The sequence below is a fragment of the Gallus gallus genome, chromosome Z (assembly GCF_016699485.2).
Source record: "Gallus gallus isolate bGalGal1 chromosome Z, bGalGal1.mat.broiler.GRCg7b, whole genome shotgun sequence".
NCBI lineage: Eukaryota > Metazoa > Chordata > Aves > Galliformes > Phasianidae > Gallus > Gallus gallus.
The window spans coordinates 39,327,458-39,340,575 of NC_052572.1; the positions used below are offsets into that span (position 1 = coordinate 39,327,458).

General features: G+C 37.1%; 1 non-coding gene across 1 annotated transcript; it reads left to right on the forward strand.

Annotated features, from left to right (window-relative positions):
- Nucleotides 1–11,688: 11,688 nt before the first annotated feature.
- LOC112530779 lies at nucleotides 11,689–11,848 on the forward strand. The gene has a single exon (XR_003072592.1). It is a non-coding gene; the product is annotated as a U1 spliceosomal RNA (small nuclear RNA).
- Nucleotides 11,849–13,118: the final 1,270 nt, after the last annotated feature.

Sequence of the window (13,118 nt, forward strand, 5' to 3'; positions counted from 1 at the left end):
ATCCACATTGCTTATAGGATCTCCATGATTGTACAGCTAAGATAATGCATGGCCTCATCCAAAGTGGGTGAAATCACCAGGTGGCTCTTTTAAAGGGCAAGTCAGAGCTTTTTTTAGCTCTTATCAGATGGAAAGATTGTGGTAAAATATAGCTGATTGTCTTTTCTTGAGGCATTTATCTATAAACATATCAGTCATTTTAAACTAAGATATCAGGAAAGAAAAAGATGAAAATATCTTCCTCTCCAGCCAGTGTGAGTTGGCTTGCATCCCAAAAAATATAGTGCATTATTCTGCTAATTTTATATAATAAACCACGTCCCTGACAAATACAAAGCAGATGAGATCTATTTAGTCTCCTGTTATATTCGACGGATTTTCTGTGCATGCTGCAAAGAAGTGTAGTTATTTATTACTTATATTTGCTTTGGAGTCTGAAACATTCTCATTCTGGGTCAAACTAAAAAAAGAGACAGAATTTTAAAGCATATGTTGCATTACCAACCTCATGTGTTCCCAGTCTGTGCTGTACAAATCAGCATTTTGAATTTTAAATTCAAACTGTGAAGGCAAATTTCAATTTTTAGACCTGAACCTTGGGGGTACACTATATGTTCAGCAGAATAATTTAAACAGAATGGAAAAGCCAAGTCAGATTTTAAATACTCAGATATCACAGACATAAATATGGGACCAGAATTCATGTTTTTTTACTCAAAGAAAATGTCTCATTAGTGTTTATTGAAATATATACCATGTTTTAGTTATAAAGACCAACAAACAAAAAAGTCCATAGCTAATGCTCTGGCTTCAGACACAATTATATTTCAGCTGTATTTACAGGGTGTCTAACTAGTTGCAACAACACATTGTGCACTGGTTCTATCAGGTTAAATTCCACAAATTCAGTAGGGATTTTAAGTTTTATCAGAAGTAGTCTGTGAGTTCTTTAGTATTATATGCTAGTTGCTTAAATATATTAAAAGATATTCAATGAGTATTTTATAGTATCTTAACCAGCACTTGTTCTACAATGAGTTGACTGGTTTCTAAAATGCAGTTCTTAGGGGTGAGTGCATAAGGATTTTCAGAGAGTACTAGATTAGATTCATGTTCTTATACTTCACGGAGCCTGCCCCCTTTATGCATTCTTGACATGGGGGCAGGATGAAGATTGCTGATGATCATTATGTGTCAAAAGGTGTATGATTATGTGACTCACCTTGTTTTCCATTATATATAATTTAAAAGCACACTGTCATGGTATTTTTCATAATTAAAAAAGTCCTCGTTATTGTTTATAATTATCCCTTTAGTGCTTGACATTGAAATCTATTTCCTTACTGATTTATTTTCTCCTTTCTTTGAAGTACTTGTGGATGAGTTATTGAAGTTATGTATGAATGTCAGAAGTCTAATGCTTTTTACTAAAAGAAAGAGAATTTCATTGTATTTCACTTAGATGATTTTCTAAACAGTAGCTCAGTTTCATCCACTGTCTGGACTCTCAGTTCCAGCTTATCTCTCTGAACAAGCTGAATGTGGTACCACAGCACTTCCTTGTGTAGTGCCTTACTGGTTCATGCCATGCAGAAAAACAGGCAAGTGAGGGGAAATGTGTTCACTTAAAAATGTGAGCCCGAGCCAGGATGTCTCTTCATTTAGCAAGACCAATCTGAGGATGTAACACAGTCTTTCCACCAGTTTAATGTATGACTGTAGTCTTTTGTTACCTAATCTTCACCACAGTCAATTCTGAATGCATTGCTGGTACTTCCTTTTTGAACCGTCCCCAAACACCAGAAATTCTAGTAGATACATTTGTAAGTTCGTATTGGATAGAATATCATAGCCAGTTTTATGGTTTCTGTATTGTGGTGTTGAGATAATTGACTTAATGGTTGTTTCACTGAATGGCATTGGATGTTCAATTAGATAATTTTGCCATTCCTCTCTGATGTGGCACGTAGAGGTTACTTAGAGATGAGGAAAGGAAACTGGGAAATACATGTGGATCTTTCAGTCCTTATAAATATTCAGTTTTTGCAAGTTTACTAATTTTTTTTTTTTTTTTGAGCTGAAAATTTTTTAGAAAAACTTCACAGAACCTTCTGTTGGGCTTAGAGTTGTTGGCCACTAGATGTCCACCCAGCCTCACACTCTATGCCCTCCTCAAGGCAGTGGAAGGAGAAAAATAACACAGAAAAGACATGGAGATCACTAACAAGTTACTATAATGGGCAAAACAGAGTAAACTTAGGAAAAATCATTTAATTTATTACCAATTAAAATATAGTTGAATGGGAAATGAAAACGAAAACGAAAATACCTTCCCTGCCTTCTTCTCAGCCTCAACTTCACACTTGAGTTTCCAACTCCTGCTCCCTAGTCCTGTGTACTGCATGGAGAATGGGGTTAGAGTCAGCCTGTAATGGCTCCTCTCTGCCACTCCTCTCTCCTCACACTAGTTCTCCACTTTTACATCATGTCCTCCATAGGATGCACCATAGTCTTCTGTGAGCTCCGCTGGCATTTCTGTTTGCTGTTTGGAGAACCTCTGCCCATTTTCTTGGCTGACTCAGGTATTCATAAAGTTCTTACAATTTTTTTTGTTTTTCTTTTCTTCTTTTTTTTTTTTTTTAACCCCTGATTGCTCTTCTATTAATTAAATTGTTTTGGTGTGCACTACAATTTAAATAGTTTTTATTAAAAAAAAAAAAAGTGTTTCCTCCTCTTTTCAACCAACTGATTTCTATTTTTGTTTCCTTCAAGGCTGTGTGTATGTGATATTGTGAGCAGCCATACCTATTTATTTTCTTCATGTCATTAACAGTTTTAAAAACTGCTGTCATATTCTTAGCCATAGAACCACAGAACCACAGAAACACCAAGGCTGGAAACGACCTCCAAAATCAACCAGTCCAACAATTCACCTATCACTAGTACTTCCCCTCTAAATCATTTCTCTTAGTACAACATATAAACATTTCTTGAACACCCCAGGGACACTGACTCAACCACCTCTCTGGGCAGCCTGTTCCAGTGCCTAACTACTCTTATAGAGAATAAATTTTTTGTAACATCCTGAAACTCCTCTGGTACAACTTCACGCTATTCCCTCTAGTCTTATCACTAGCCATCTCCTTCCTAGACTGAAAAGACTTAGTTAATTTTTCCACAGAAACCATTATACACTCCTGATCAACTTTCTTGTTCTTCTTGTTCTATATTCTGTTTTAACTTTTCTGAGATAGGTATACCAAAGCAGTACACACTGCCGAAACTATGGTGTCACAAAGGGTTTATGCGCCATAACCTATTTATTTAATTTGCTATTCCTTTCCCAGCAGCTGCTTTTTGTTTTCATTCTTTTAATTCTGGTCAGCGTTTTACATTGTTTTCCACTAATTGGAAATCATAGAAACAGTCATAACTCTCTCAGCTGCTCCTCATAAGGCTTGTGCTCCAGATCCCTCACCAACTTTGTTACCCTTCTTTGAACACACTGTATGGCCTCGATGCCTTTCTTGTAGTGAGGGGTACAAAAGTGAACATGGTACTTGAGGTGCAGCCTCCCAACAGCTGAGTACAGAGGGATGATAATTTCCCTGATTCTGTTGGCAATGCTATTTCTGATAGAAACCAGGATGCCATTGGCCTTCTTGGCCAGCTGGCCACAATACTGGCTTATATTCAGCCAAGCAGTGATCAATACCCCCAGGGCTGTTTCCTCTGCACAGTCTTCCAGCCACTCTTCCCCAAACCTGTAGGGAAGCCTGAGGTTGTTGTGGCCAAAGTGCAGGACCTGGCATTTGGTCTTCTAGAAGTTCATCCCAGTGGCTTCAGCCCAGCAATCCAGCCTTTCCAGATCCTTCTGTAGGGCCTTCCTTCTCACAAGCAGGTCAACACTGCCTGCCAGCTTGGTGTTATATCCATTTCTTTTTTTCCAATAATATTTAATTTAGTGGATATTTTTTTCTTTGTTTCAGTCATGGTTTTATAAGTTTTTGTTATCAGCGTTCCACATCATAACATAATGTAGTGTACTGGGAGTTAAAGAATTAATGCTTCAGTTTCATGGACTGCCAATATTCCCAGGTACATGGTTCTCAGAAGAGAAGAAGTACTACATACCCCAGAGGAATTTGCATAGTTTTGTTTCCATTTTCCACTCGGAAAGATAAAACTGTTTGCAGATCATGAGATGTCCCTCTCTTTTGCCTTTCTGCTTGTCCCAGATGGACATCACACTTTCAGCATTAAGAGTGAGGCCTTCGGTTTTTGGACACTCTCATTTTATTTGATATATTAGTTTCAATTCTATTATATTGTATTATATCATCTTATCTTGCATTCTGATATCTTATTTAGTAAAATAGTTTGTTTCCTCCACAGATCATTGCTGCTGTTTTGTTTTAAGGCCCATCTCCCTACCCTTTCTCCTTTTTTCCCTTTTCCCTTTCCAGGGGTGTGGTTCTGTGTTTTTTCCTTGCCTCGCTAGTCATGGAACTGGGCTGAACCAGCCCGTAAACTGTTGACAGGCCTTTATTTTTGCTGTAGCACCACATTATTTAATCCATTTTACCATGTTACTCTTTGTTACAAAACTTCTTTGCAACTCTCAATAACTTTAGATTTCTTTCCATCAGGTGTTGACTACTATTACCAATTTGTTTTTGTAAGCTTCACTTTCCCATTCATTTATGGATACAGTGATCACAGTTCTTAGGAAACATTTCTCTGCTGGACTTTTCTGGTAACTTGCCTCTATAACTGACTGTTGTCTGTCTTTTCTTACTCTTTTCTTACTATAATTTCTCCAGTTATAAATTCTATTATTCTTTTTTTTTTTTTTTTTTTTTTTAATAGCTTTCAATGACAGATATTCTCAGGAATTTTCTAGAACTAAATGTAAGTTTCACAATTGGATTACCTTTGTCTACTTATGCAAAAGCTCAAGGTACTTTAGTTCCATCTGCCTACTTAAAAACTGCAACAGGATTCATAAGTCAGGGATAGATTGATAACATATAACAGATGAGATAACAGATATATGCTGCATATACCTTTGCAGCCTTCTGCTTGTCTTCCAGAGCTGTGGTTGCAGCTAAAGACATTCAAAGAGGTGATCCTACCTGCTATAGAGCTGTCTAGAGCTTTCACAAAGTAACTATTTCACCATCTCCTCAATGTCATAGCTGCTACACTGTGCAGCACAGTAAATATTTAACCTCTTCAAAATACAGAGCACTGAGACTATCTACAATACGTGGTATATGATCAAACATAAAACAGTGGAGCTTTGTGATAATGTCTGCAGGATATCCACTGGGTCACACTTTGACTCCTTTTTCTGGCAATATAACAAAGCACCAACTGTTTCAGAGAAAAACACCAACTTACCATGAATGCTAAACCAACTAGATGATATTGCTAGGAATGGCCTGTAGTAATTCCTACAGTTCCTAAAATGGTTCCTACTTCTTTTAGTCCATTGTGATCTTGCAAGTCTACACTCCAGCTTTAGATCGCATTAAGGAGTAAGGAATCTCTGTCCTACTCCTCGACCTTCAGAAAAATATTCTGTTCATGAGGCTTTTCCTGATAGAATATGCAAAGCTGACCAGAACTACTTGCACCTGATCCTTTAAAGAGCATTACACAAACTGTGATGTTTTTATTTACTAAGTGTTAGATGAAAGTACTGGTCATAATGCAGTCCTAACAAATGAGACAAATTACTTGGGATGATTATTCTAGATGCTTACACAAAGAATTTAATCAATTTAAAGTAATGGAGAAGTCAGTGAGAATTTCTGAGCAGCAAAACACTTTGTACAGTTACCTTCCGGACAAAGTAAAACTTCCAAGAATTCAGTGAGGAACAAATTTCTGCTGTTAAATAAATGTGCTAAAAATAAATTAGCCCTCTAAAAAAAAAAAAAAAAAAAAAAAAAAAAAAGTCTTTGTTGAACTCCTTGTCTGACTGCAAAAACAAACAAATAAACAACAACAAGATACTGTAAATATTTAAGCCTGGACATCAGCAGAATACAGCGCTACAAATGCTTGCTTGGGTGTAAAGAATTTACATCCAAATTCTTATTCTTCCTTAGCAATAATCCAGATACCTAGAAAAATGCATAGAAATATGCACTCTGCACGTATTTAGAGTTGTTTTTCTCTTGACAGACTGAGCAGCCTAAGTCAGATCATTACCAAGAAACAGTTATTTCTCTGCATGACTCCAGTCAGGCCTCTCTGTAAGCACTCTCCAGGCATGCACTCTCACCATGATCAGTTAAGATCTTTGTAATGAGGCTATTATGAATCCCATTTTAAGCTACCAAATTGGGATGGCTAGGTGTGAGTCAATTAGATTAGATCCAGTCTGGGCGCCAGCCACCTCGTATGAAATTTCATGATACTCAGCAGAGCAGCATGTAAGCCAGTTTCAGCAGTCTACATTCAAGGTAAGAAAAAACTATCTGTTGTGGCACCAAATGCTTTATTAGATCTTGCCTTAAATCACCTTCTTTCTGACATTTTTCATCCTTGATTTTGATGACTGATAACAGAACAGTGTTGTTCATTTTCCAACAGTGGTAACATTTACCACTGTTTATGCCTTTTAAAAGATTCCTCTATTATTAAGACTCATCTTGACATCCTCTTAAATTATTAAGGTCTAAAGATCTTCATTAAGAAATAGTTTAGAAGACATAGCAGACATGGGTAATTATTTAAGATCCAAGAAGGGGACACAAGATGCATTTTAACTGAGGCTTTCTTCAGTGGATTGTTAAATTAAATGAGTGGTTTAGTGATAAACAAGTTGGAGTTAATCAATTGAGTAAAACTATAGGGAGACTCTGTAAGTGAGTTTGGATTTGAAGGGGTTTACAAGTAATCAAATTCTGAGGGCTACACCTGCTTCATATTTGTTTAATAAAAGACTTGATGACTAGCCAATGGTGAACAACATCTCACGTTACCTAAAATTTTTGCTGGGGATGATGTGCTCTGAGAGCTTTGGAATCATTAGCAAACAAATCAGAAATCTGTGATAATGAGAAAAAAAATTGAATAAGAAGTATTATTTAAATTATTTAATTTTCATGATGAGTTGGTCTAGAGCATACATTTTAAGAGATTGACAATAACAACTAATTATTTTACAAGAATTTAAATCTGTTTTAAATTTTGAGCTCTTCAAATTGTCTTCGGCAGCTATAGCTTATAAAGATGCAATTGATAACTCTAACCTACTAGTATGGAAAGATAACCAGTCAGCCAATTTTGAAACTTAGCTTAGTACAACACAGTTTTTGTATTTTCTTTTGTGAATCTGTGAACAAAAGCTTAAAACCTGTAAGAAAACAAAACTGTTTGTCTGTTAGAATCCAAGCTGTGTTAGCTTTGGTCCAATTTAATATATACTTGATATAAGAGAAATTTATTTCTGTAAATATTTCCAAATTTTGTATAGATTTTTTTTCCTGACTTTCTCATTTAAATGTGCATATAAAGTAAATGCAAAGGAAATTACCAAATAACTCCTGCTGAAGAAGGAATAAGCTTCAAAACTGTGATGTCCTTGCTACCCTGAAAGCTGGCCTCTCAAGTTGGGATGAAGTTTGTTATGTGGAGAAAATAATGAAGATCTTCATATATTAGTGAATGATAGAATTTTGCATTGATGATAGAATTAGAATTAGAAGTGATTAGAATTGGTTAGAATCAAACTTAATCTTACTGTTATAGAAAGAAATGGCAGTACTCTTAATAAAAAGTGTAGGCTGTTTAAAATTATTGGAAATCTTATTCACAGAATCACAGAATCACAGAATGACCTCGTTTGAAAAGGACCATAATGACCATTTAGTTTCAACCCCCTTGCTATGTGTAGGGTTGCCAACCGCTAGACCAGGCTGCCCAGAGCCACGTCCAGCCTGGCCTTTAATGCCTTCAGGGATGGGGCATCCACAACCTCTCTGGGCAACCTGTTCCAGTGCATCAGCACCCTCTGTGTGAAAAAATTCCTCCTAATATCTAACCTAAACCTTCCCTGTCTCAGTTTAAAACCATTCCCCCTTGCCCTATCACTATCCACCCTCATAAACAACAGTTCCCCCTCCTGTTTACATGCTCCCTTCAAGTATTGGAGGACCACAATGAGGTCTCCCCAGAGTCTTCTCTTCTCCAAGCTAAACAAGCGCAGTTCCCTCACCTTTCTTCATAGGAGAGGTGCTCCAGCCCTGTGATCATCTTAGTGGCCCTCCTCTGGACCCATTCCAAGAGCTCTGCACCTTTGTTGTGCTGGGGGCTCCAGGCCCCACAAGAGGGGGCCTCACAAGAGCTGAGTAGATGGGGGACAATCACCTCTCTCTCTCTGTTGGCTATCCCTTTTTTACTGGAGCCCAGAACACTGTTGGCCTTCTGGGCTGCAAGCTCACACTGCTAGCTCATGTCCAACCTCTCGTCCACGAGGACTCCCAAGTCCTTCTCCACAGGGCCACTCTCAAGGAGATCTTCCTCCAGTTTGTATAAATACGTGGGATTGCCCCAGCAATTCATCAAATCATGAAAGAGATGGAGAATTTTTAAGTCAGTCCTCAGTGGAAGGACTAATGGCAATAAATGAAAGAGATACTTTTGGATTTTGGAAATGGTTGAGTCATAATGACTGCAAAATAAAATATATGTCCAAAAGTAGAAAATCCAAATTAGCCTTAATTTAATGTAAATATGTTGCCATTAACTTTCTCCGTGTATAAAAAAGGGACAGTAAAGATAATATTAAGATACAGTCATGGAAAAGAAAATATGTCAGGAGAAAGGATAGGTTTCAGCAGTGGTGTTACGAGAAACAACCTAGGAGGATAACTTTTAATACAGAGTCACAAGCAACATTTTACTGCCTTTGTTCCGAGTCTCTCATATCTTTCCATCTGATCTCTAAGGAGTACATAGTTCAGCTGGATTTTTTTCCATGTCCATATCCACATGTCTGTTCTGTGTCATTCTGGGGAAGGTCAAAATGTAAGTAGCATTTTGCTCAGCAGCAGCTCCTTTCTTGTTATTGAGTAAAGATAAAGCTTTAGTATGTCCAAAATTATAATTATAATCTATATGGAGATAAAAATTAGTCTTTCTTCCAGTTGAACTTGCTACTGTTCTCTAATTTTTACTAAAATATAAAATGGTTCATTTCTGTCCCTGGTGTCATTTCATGGAAATGCACTTGTTACTGTTCTAATTATGATATGACACAAATGCTAGGATTTCAGCCAAGCTAGGTAATGCATAGCAAATGAATAAAAACAAACACACATATATGTGCTCCACTACTAATTTTCATTTATTTTTCTATGTAATTGCCAGTATGTTCCTTTCACATTCATGAAATATTATGGGCTCCCTCTGGTGGGCCAAAACAATATGTTTTTAGAGTAATTTTTAGGATGTAGGGAGTCCATTTAGCTTAAAGGAAAACAAATGTTTCTGCCGTGTGTCTAAGATTTGGAGTTCTAATCCCAATACTTTTCAATTTCCTTACAGTTTGTGACTCTGCCTTAGAAAGATTGTATTTTCAGTGTATAACTCTCAACACCAAAATACACGATTTTTTTAATAAAATATTTTAATGAAAAGACAAAACAAGCAACCTTCATTAAAACTGAGCGTTCAGATTTCTTGAATATGATGACTATCACCAGGAGCAACATTAAGTCCCTAAAGTGAAATCATGCAGATGTAGTTGTGATAGAAGACTGAAAACTAAAATAAATACATATTTCACTTTTTTTTTTTTTTCAGAATATCGTTGATAAAGTTAGTTTGCACACTGAAACTGTGTCCTCAAGAATTTGCTATTACCTCATAAGATGAACTGCTTGTTTAATATCAGGAGTGCATGCATGTTGGTTGTTAGCTCTTTTTCTGGACAAACATTTCCATTTATTGCCACAGTTTCTGTGAAATTATGACAGTATTATCTTCTAACCCCATTGATTGAATGTTATACTTTCTTCATCTGTTCCTCATTAATAAGAAATTTCTGTAATGTGTTATTTTTAAATTTCATACTATTACAAATTGATTCCTTTTTATATCTTTCCTAAAATAACTCCAGAATTTGTAGTAGATAGGAAATACAGGTACAAAAAACCATAAATCCTAGCTTCAGCTAAAGGGAGATGAAAATTAGACAAGTGAATCCATCAGAGTGGGGTGAGAAACTAAAGTGATACAAAAAAGAGAAAATATTATCTTGATTTTAGGATTTATCTGTAGCTTACTTAAGGTGGTCACTTCTATAACTAACTCTTTTTTTCCAGAATGGTTATCTTGGAACATTATTTGGTGGATTACACTTTTTTTTTTTTTTTTTGATATAGCTGTAGATTTGTTTCAGTGAATGATGTACTTCTTTATACTGTTATTTCTTTGCTTTATTATTTTTTCTGTGCACATGAAATATTGCAGATGCTATTTTATCACAAAAGTGATCAAGATCAAAAAAAAAAAAAAAGAAGAAGAAGAAAGAGATTACATTAAACAGATAAAATGTGAAATATATCTCTGTATTTAGCTATGTTGTTAGAGGCAAGTTTCCTATTATAGGATTAAGGATCCTCAAATGGTGTTGAAAAATGTCCTAGAAGTGCATTGCAAGCAATGAACAGAAATAAGTGACCAGAAATGACTTCAAACTAAGAAAAGATGAGGATAGGGCAAAACTTTTAATTTGTTCTCATGACAGGAACTGACTGAAAGGTGTCACTAAGCTTAGTGTTTCACTATAATCAGGTCCATGGTTTTGTTGTTCTGAGTGTAAACTGATAAAGCTTTAGAAGATGAATCATAGCTGACACCAAGCTGACCCTAAACGCATTTAGGAAGCTGATGAAGAACAGCAAGCCTCCCACAGAACTGTTGTCTTTTAGAAAGAGAGGAGTGTTTCAAATCCATATTCCAAACAGCCATTTCATTGTCAATAAGTGCTGTGGAAGAGCAGTAACCTCTGTACGCATGGAGAGATGGGGAAACTTTTAATGAAAGGGTCTGGTTACAGCACACTCTTCTTTTCTCTTGTTAACAGCAGTGGATGGCTACAGTTTTTGTCCTTACTGTTTGCCACATTTTTCTGAAGTTCTAATTGGGAAATGGAGAAGATAAATTGTACTCTCAACTCTTTTCCAAATAGAAAAAAATGCCTTGGATAGAGGAAGTATTGCCAAATTCAAGATAACTTCTTGTTTTTACAGAATGATAATATACCGTTATGTATTATTATATAGAAATATAGGATTATTTCATTTTTTAATTAATGTAAATAAAATGGTTATTCTTATGTTCTAATATATTTCATACTTACAGAGTACATTCTACTCAACTCTCCATGAGAGGAGGATGAGTGGACAATGATGATAACAGTGATGTTAATTATTACAATTAGTTTAAAAAAGGATAAATAAGTTACAGTCTGAGAAGTTAGTAACTGAAATTAAGTCTGATTGCCATATTTAGACTTTATTTTTTACTGAACTTTTGATACATACCTGTTCCTAGATATGTATGCAGAAATGGCCTGCCTTTGTGTACAGACTGGGGGAAATTGTTCAAGATATCAGACTGTCTCATTCTCAGCCTCAAGGATCTCCACAGTTCTACAGCTTAGTGAACAGACTTACCTGTCAGGATAGACACCATGATCAAGCAGATGGTTTTCCCAGGGCAAGGCTCATCCCTTCCACTCTGGATGTGCTGACCCCTGTGATCTCAAATGCAGAAAACTCAACTGCATAATCTGTGGTAGTAGGGAACTGTTCTCATGCTCTCTCTCTCTCTTTTTTTTTTTTTTTTAATTTTAATTTTAATTTTCCTCACCTCTGTGCAGGGAAGATTATGGAAGAGATCCTCCTGGAAGCTATGCTAAGACATATGGAAAACTGGGAGTGAAACAAGACCACCAGCATGGCTTCACCAAGGACGAGTCCTGCCTGACCAACATAGTGGCCCTCTATGAATCATAGAATCATAGAATCATAGAATGACTTGGATTGGAAAGGACCTCAAGGATTATTACGTTACAACCCCCTTGCCACAGGCAGGGTTACCAGCTGCTAGATCAAGTACTAGATCAGACTGTCCAAGACCCTATCCAACTTGGCCTTAAACACCTGCAGGGATGGGACAGCCACAGCCTATCTGGATAGCCTGTTCCAGCACCTCACCACTCTCAGTTAAAAAATTCCCCTGACGTACTCTAAATCTCCCTTTCTTTTGTTTAAAACCATTCTCCCTTGTCCTATCACTATCTACCCAAGTAAAAACTTTATTCCCCTCATGTTTATTATACCCCTTTAAATACAGGAAGGCCACAATGAGTTGTCCCCACAAGCCTTCTCTTTTCCAAGCTGAACAAGCCCAGTTTCTTCAGCCTATCTTCATAGGACAGGTGCTCCAGTCCTCTGATCATCTTCATAGCTCTTCTCTGGAGCCTCTCCAAACACTCCTCATCTTTCCTGTGCTGAGGCACCAAACTTTGACATAGTACTCCAACTGGGGCCTCACGAGGGCAGAATAGAGAGGGATAATCACCTCTCTCACCCTTCTGGCCACCCCTCTTCTGATGGAACCTAGGATTCCATTGGCCTTCCACGTTCCAAGAGCACACTGCTGGCTTATGTTAATTTTTTTCATCAACCAGGACTCCTAAACCCTTCTCAGTGGGGCTATTCTCAAGGAGTTCTCCCAGTTTGTGTACATATCTGGGATTACTTTGCCTCAGATGCAAAACCCTGCAATTTGGTCTGTTGAACTTCATTAAGTTCACAAGGGCTCACATTTCAAATTTATCAAGGTCCCCCCTGGATGGCTTCCCTTCCTTCTGCTCTATCAACCGCACCACTCAGCGTGGTGTCATCAGCAAACTTGCTCAGGATGCACTTTATCCCATCATCTATGACATTAATAAAGGTGTCAAAGTGTATCAGTCCCAAGGTGGATCACTGGGAGGCACTGCTCCTAACTGACCTCCAGCTGGACATAGAACCAGTGAACACAACCATCTGGCTGCAACCTTCCAACCAACTTCTTATTCACCAAATTGT